Source organism: Pithys albifrons, chromosome 3 (assembly GCF_047495875.1).
Source record: "Pithys albifrons albifrons isolate INPA30051 chromosome 3, PitAlb_v1, whole genome shotgun sequence".
Classification (NCBI taxonomy): domain Eukaryota; kingdom Metazoa; phylum Chordata; class Aves; order Passeriformes; family Thamnophilidae; genus Pithys; species Pithys albifrons.
The window spans coordinates 23,907,531-23,914,374 of record NC_092460.1 but is presented as its reverse complement, the minus strand read 5'-3'; positions in this window follow the sequence as shown (position 1 = coordinate 23,914,374).

Genomic DNA, 6,844 nt, shown 5'->3' with positions numbered 1-6,844 from the left:
GCTCGGCCGCCCGGGTAGACGTGGTGCAAGAAAGAGAAGGGACTTGGCGCGAGGAAGAGGAGCGCGGTTGGCTTTGCTGGCTGTCCAGAGGTAGACCTGTTGCCCCTCTGCCGGGGGGTAGACCTGTCGTCGCTCTGCCGGGGGGTAGACCTGCTGTCCGGCTGCCGGCGGGTAGACGTGGCGTCGCTCGGCCGCCCGGGTAGACGTGGTGCCGCCAGGGAGCCGACACGCTCGACGGGTAGACCTGCCGCCCCGCCGCCGGCGGGTAGACCTGTCGCCCCGCTGCCGGCGGGTAGACCCGCTGTCCCGCAGCCGGCGTGGAGACGCGGTGTCCGCGGCGAGCCGGCAGACCTGCGTTCCCGCGGCTGGCCGGGAAGACCCGGGGCCCGCGGCGAGCGGACTTGACGCTCGACCCGCCACGCTCCCCGCCTCGCCCGGACGCGGACGGGCGGACCCGCCGGCGGCGTCGGGTAGAGCGGCTCTCTCGGCTCGGCCGGTTGCCGGGCTCTCGGGTTCCGGCGGGTGGACCCTGGGGCGGCGACGGGACTCGCCGCCCCGACGGACGAGCCTCCCTCGGTCGGCCGCCGCCCGGCGGACGCGGTTTCCCGTGCTCCTCTGGGAGAGTGGAGCGGGGTTCCCCTCCGTGGCCTCGGCGCCGGGGCAGCGGGCGTCGACCCCCTGCGTGCTTGGCCCTCGAGCCCCCTCCGCCAGCCGGCCGCACAAAACCCGTGCCTGAGGTGAAAGGGCAAAGCCGAAGGCGAAAGCCAGCGAGCGCCCGGCAGCGCCGGGCCCCGGACGCGGTGGGCGGCAAAGGGCGCCCGGCGGCCGCCCGGGCTTGCCGGCCCCGGCAAAAGGCGCCCGCTGCCACCGTCTGCCGGCGGGCGGAGGTAGCGGCGCCCCGGGCCGGCGGCCTCCTGCTGGGCTCTGCCGCCCCTCCCCGTTTTCTTCCGGCCTTTTGCCGAGAGCATTTCCTGACCCTTGGATCCGGGGCCGGGGCGGGACGAGGCTGCCGGGTCTCGCCGGCTCTGCGCGGCGGCTGAGGGGACGGGACGGGACGAGACGAGAACTCTGGCGCGAGACGGCAACTCTGGCGCCTCCCCGTCTCTGCTTTCGGCTGCCACGCCCAGACGTGTCGTTTCCGCCTGCCCGCCTCCTCCCGGGCGCCTCGCCTACCCGCCCGCTCTCGGGCACCAGGTGTAACGTCCGCCTCTCGGCGACCGGGCCTCCCGGTCTCCTCTGGGGAACTGGGTCTACCCGCCCGATCTGGGGCTGCCGGGTCTCCCCGCCGGCTTTCGGGCCCCAGGTCTACCCGCCCGCTCTAGGGCACCAGGTCTACCCGCCGGCTTTCGGGACCAGGTCTACCCGCCGGTTTTCGGGAACCAGGTCTACCCGCCCGGTCCCGGGCACCAGGTCTACCCGCCAGTTTTCGGGCACCAAGTCTACCCGCCGGCTCTATGGCGTCAGGTCTACCCGCCGGTGTTCGGAGACCAGGTCTACCCGCCGCGTTTCGGCGACCAGGTCTACCCGCCGTGTTTCGATGACCAGGTCTACCCGCCGTCTTTCGGCGAACAGGTCTACCCGCCTCTTTACGGCGAACAGGTCTACCCGCCGCCTTTGGGAAAGCGCGTCTCCGCCTCTCTTCTGCGGCACCAGCTCTAACCCGGAGCTTTCGGAACCGCTTCTAAACCGCCCTTTTTCGCCTCACACCTCGGCCTGCCCGCTGCTTTTCCAGCGCTACGAGTGCCCACTGTTCTGAAATTCAAAAGCAAGCGATTCCAGGAAGTGCGGGTAAACGGGGGGAGTAGCTGGGACTCTCTGAAGGTGGGCGAGATAGGCACCGGCCGCAGCCTCCCGCCCGCGGGCACCGGGTTCTGCCGCCTCTTTTCCGCCGAACCGGTCTACCCGGCCCCTGCGGTTGGTTGTTAGGCTGGAAAGGCTTTTTTCGGGCCTCGGCTCTGCCCGCCGACTTGCGGATATCAGGTCTACCCGCCGGCTCGCGGGTGCCAGGTCTACCCGCCGGCTCTCGGCGACCAGGTCTACCCGCCGGTCTTCGGCGACCAGGTCTACCCGCCGTCTTTCGGCGACCAGGTCTACCCGCCGTCTTTGGGTAAGCGCGTCTCTTCCTCTCCTCTGCGAGACCAGCTCTAACCCGGAGCTTTCGGAACCGCTTCTAAACCGCCCCTTTTCGCCTCACACGTCGGCCCGCCCACTCCTTTTCCAGCGCTCGAGTGCCCACTGTTCTGAATGCCAAAGGCAAGCGATTCCAGGAAGTGCGGGTAAACGGGGGGAGTAGCTGGGACTCTCTGAAAGTGGGCGAGATAGGCACCGGCCGCAGCCTCACGCCCGCGGGCACCGTGTTTTGCCGCCTCTTTTCCGCCGAACAGGTCTACCCGGCCCCTGCGGTTGGTTGTTAGGCGGGAAAGGCTTTTTTCGGGCCTCGGCTCTGCCCGCCGACTTGCGGACATCAGGTCTACCCGCCGGCTCGCGGGTGCCAGGTCTACCCGCCGGCTCTCGGCGACCAGGTCTACCCGCCGGTCTTCGGCGACCAGGTCTACCCGCCGTCTTTCGGCGACCAGGTCTACCCGCCGCCTTTGGGTAAGCGCGTCTCTTCCTCTCCTCTGCGAGACCAGCTCTAACCCGGAGCTTTCGGAACCGCTTCTAAACCGCCCCTTTTCGCCTCACACGTCGGCCCGCCCACTCCTTTTCCAGCGCTCGAGTGCCCACTGTTCTGAATGCCAAAGGCAAGCGATTCCAGGAAGTGCGGGTAAACGGGGGGAGTAGCTGGGACTCTCTGAAAGTGGGCGAGATAGGCACCGGCCGCAGCCTCACGCCCGCGGGCACCGGGGTTTGCCGCCTCTTTTCCGCCGAACAGGTCTTCCCGGCCCCTGCGGTTGGTTGTTAGGCTGGAAAGGCTTTTTTCGGGCCTCGGCTCTGCCCGCCGATCTGCGGAAATCAGGTCTACCCGCCGGCTCGCGGGTGCCAGGTCTACCCGCCGGCTATCGGCGACCAGGTCTACCCGCCGGTCTTCGGCGACCAGGTCTACCCGCCGTCTTTCGGCGACCAGGTCTACCCGCCGTGTTTCGGCGACCAGGTCTACCCAACTCTTTACGGCGAACAGGTCTACCCGCCGCCTTTGGGAAAGCGCGTCTACGCCTCTCTTCTGCGACACCAGCTCTAACCCGGAGCTTTCGGAACCGCTTCTAAACCGCCCCTTTTCGCCTCACACGTCGGCCCGCCCACTCCTTTTCCAGCGCTCGAGTGCCCACTGTTCTGAATGCCAAAGGCAAGCGATTCCAGGAAGTGCGGGTAAACGGGGGGAGTAGCTGGGACTCTCTGAAAGTGGGCGAGATAGGCACCGGCCGCAGCCTCACGCCCGCGGGCACCGGGGTTTGCCGCCTCTTTTCCGCCGAACAGGTCTACCCGGCCCCTGCGGTTGGTTGTTAGGCTGGAAAGGCTTTTTTCGGGCCTCGGCTCTGCCCGCCGATCTGCGGAAATCAGGTCTACCCGCCGGCTCGCGGGTGCCAGGTCTACCCGCCGGCTATCGGCGACCAGGTCTACCCGCCGGTCTTCGGCGACCAGGTCTACCCGCCGTCTTTCGGCGACCAGGTCTACCCGCCGCCTTTGGGTAAGCGCGTCTCTTCCTCTCCTCTGCGAGACCAGCTCTAACCCGGAGCTTTCGGAACCGCTTCTAAACCGCCCCTTTTCGCCTCACACGTCGGCCCGCCCACTCCTTTTCCAGCGCTCGAGTGCCCACTGTTCTGAATGCCAAAGGCAAGCGATTCCAGGAAGTGCGGGTAAACGGGGGGAGTAGCTGGGACTCTCTGAAAGTGGGCGAGATAGGCACCGGCCGCAGCCTCACGCCCGCGGGCACCGGGGTTTGCCGCCTCTTTTCCGCCGAACAGGTCTTCCCGGCCCCTGCGGTTGGTTGTTAGGCTGGAAAGGCTTTTTTCGGGCCTCGGCTCTGCCCGCCGATCTGCGGAAATCAGGTCTACCCGCCGGCTCGCGGGTGCCAGGTCTACCCGCCGGCTATCGGCGACCAGGTCTACCCGCCGGTCTTCGGCGACCAGGTCTACCCGCCGTCTTTCGGCGACCAGGTCTACCCGCCGCCTTTGGGTAAGCGCGTCTCTTCCTCTCCTCTGCGAGACCAGCTCTAACCCGGAGCTTTCGGAACCGCTTCTAAACCGCCCCTTTTCGCCTCACACGTCGGCCCGCCCACTCCTTTTCCAGCGCTCGAGTGCCCACTGTTCTGAATGCCAAAGGCAAGCGATTCCAGGAAGTGCGGGTAAACGGGGGGAGTAGCTGGGACTCTCTGAAAGTGGGCGAGATAGGCACCGGCCGCAGCCTCACGCCCGCGGGCACCGGGGTTTGCCGCCTCTTTTCCGCCGAACAGGTCTTCCCGGCCCCTGCGGTTGGTTGTTAGGATGGAAAGGCTTTTTTCGGACCTCGGCTCTGCCCGCCGAGTTGCGGACATCAGGTCTACCCGCCGGCTCGCGGGTGCCAGGTCTACCCGCCGGCTCTCGGCGACCAGGTCTACCCGCCGGTCTTCGTCGACCAGGTCTACCCTCCGTCTTTCGGCGAACAGGTCTACCCGCCGTCTTTGGGTAAGCGCGTCTCTTCCTCTCCTCTGCGAGACCAGCTCTAACCCGGAGCTTTCGGATCCGCTTCTAAACCGCCCCTTTTCGCCTCACACCTCGGCCCGCCCACTCCTTTTCCAGCGCTCGAGTGCCCACTGTTCTGAATGCCAAAGGCAAGCGATTCCAGGAAGTGCGGGTAAACGGGGGGAGTAGCTGGGACTCTCTGAAAGTGGGCGAGATAGGCACCGGCCGCAGCCTCACGCCCGCGGGCACCGGGGTTTGCCGCCTCTTTTCCGCCGAACAGGTCTACCCGGCCCCTGCGGTTGGTTGTTAGGCTGGAAAGGCTTTTTTCGGGCCTCGGCTCTGCCCGCCGATCTGCGGAAATCAGGTCTACCCGCCGGCTCGCGGGTGCCAGGTCTACCCGCCGGCTATCGGCGACCAGGTCTACCCGCCGGTCTTCGGCGACCAGGTCTACCCGCCGTCTTTCGGCGACCAGGTCTACCCGCCGTGTTTCGGCGACCAGGTCTACCCAACTCTTTACGGCGAACAGGTCTACCCGCCGCCTTTGGGAAAGCGCGTCTACGCCTCTCTTCTGCGACACCAGCTCTAACCCGGAGCTTTCGGAACCGCTTCTAAACCGCCCCTTTTCGCCTCACACGTCGGCCCGCCCACTCCTTTTCCAGCGCTCGAGTGCCCACTGTTCTGAATGCCAAAGGCAAGCGATTCCAGGAAGTGCGGGTAAACGGGGGGAGTAGCTGGGACTCTCTGAAAGTGGGCGAGATAGGCACCGGCCGCAGCCTCACGCCCGCGGGCACCGGGGTTTGCCGCCTCTTTTCCGCCGAACAGGTCTACCCGGCCCCTGCGGTTGGTTGTTAGGCTGGAAAGGCTTTTTTCGGGCCTCGGCTCTGCCCGCCGATCTGCGGAAATCAGGTCTACCCGCCGGCTCGCGGGTGCCAGGTCTACCCGCCGGCTATCGGCGACCAGGTCTACCCGCCGGTCTTCGGCGACCAGGTCTACCCGCCGTCTTTCGGCGACCAGGTCTACCCGCCGCCTTTGGGTAAGCGCGTCTCTTCCTCTCCTCTGCGAGACCAGCTCTAACCCGGAGCTTTCGGAACCGCTTCTAAACCGCCCCTTTTCGCCTCACACGTCGGCCCGCCCACTCCTTTTCCAGCGCTCGAGTGCCCACTGTTCTGAATGCCAAAGGCAAGCGATTCCAGGAAGTGCGGGTAAACGGGGGGAGTAGCTGGGACTCTCTGAAAGTGGGCGAGATAGGCACCGGCCGCAGCCTCACGCCCGCGGGCACCGGGGTTTGCCGCCTCTTTTCCGCCGAACAGGTCTTCCCGGCCCCTGCGGTTGGTTGTTAGGCTGGAAAGGCTTTTTTCGGGCCTCGGCTCTGCCCGCCGATCTGCGGAAATCAGGTCTACCCGCCGGCTCGCGGGTGCCAGGTCTACCCGCCGGCTATCGGCGACCAGGTCTACCCGCCGGTCTTCGGCGACCAGGTCTACCCGCCGTCTTTCGGCGACCAGGTCTACCCGCCGCCTTTGGGTAAGCGCGTCTCTTCCTCTCCTCTGCGAGACCAGCTCTAACCCGGAGCTTTCGGAACCGCTTCTAAACCGCCCCTTTTCGCCTCACACGTCGGCCCGCCCACTCCTTTTCCAGCGCTCGAGTGCCCACTGTTCTGAATGCCAAAGGCAAGCGATTCCAGGAAGTGCGGGTAAACGGGGGGAGTAGCTGGGACTCTCTGAAAGTGGGCGAGATAGGCACCGGCCGCAGCCTCACGCCCGCGGGCACCGGGGTTTGCCGCCTCTTTTCCGCCGAACAGGTCTTCCCGGCCCCTGCGGTTGGTTGTTAGGATGGAAAGGCTTTTTTCGGACCTCGGCTCTGCCCGCCGAGTTGCGGACATCAGGTCTACCCGCCGGCTCGCGGGTGCCAGGTCTACCCGCCGGCTCTCGGCGACCAGGTCTACCCGCCGGTCTTCGTCGACCAGGTCTACCCTCCGTCTTTCGGCGAACAGGTCTACCCGCCGTCTTTGGGTAAGCGCGTCTCTTCCTCTCCTCTGCGAGACCAGCTCTAACCCGGAGCTTTCGGATCCGCTTCTAAACCGCCCCTTTTCGCCTCACACCTCGGCCCGCCCACTCCTTTTCCAGCGCTCGAGTGCCCACTGTTCTGAATGCCAAAGGCAAGCGATTCCAGGAAGTGCGGGTAAACGGGGGGAGTAGCTGGGACTCTCTGAAAGTGGGCGAGATAGGCACCGGCCGCAGCCTCACGCC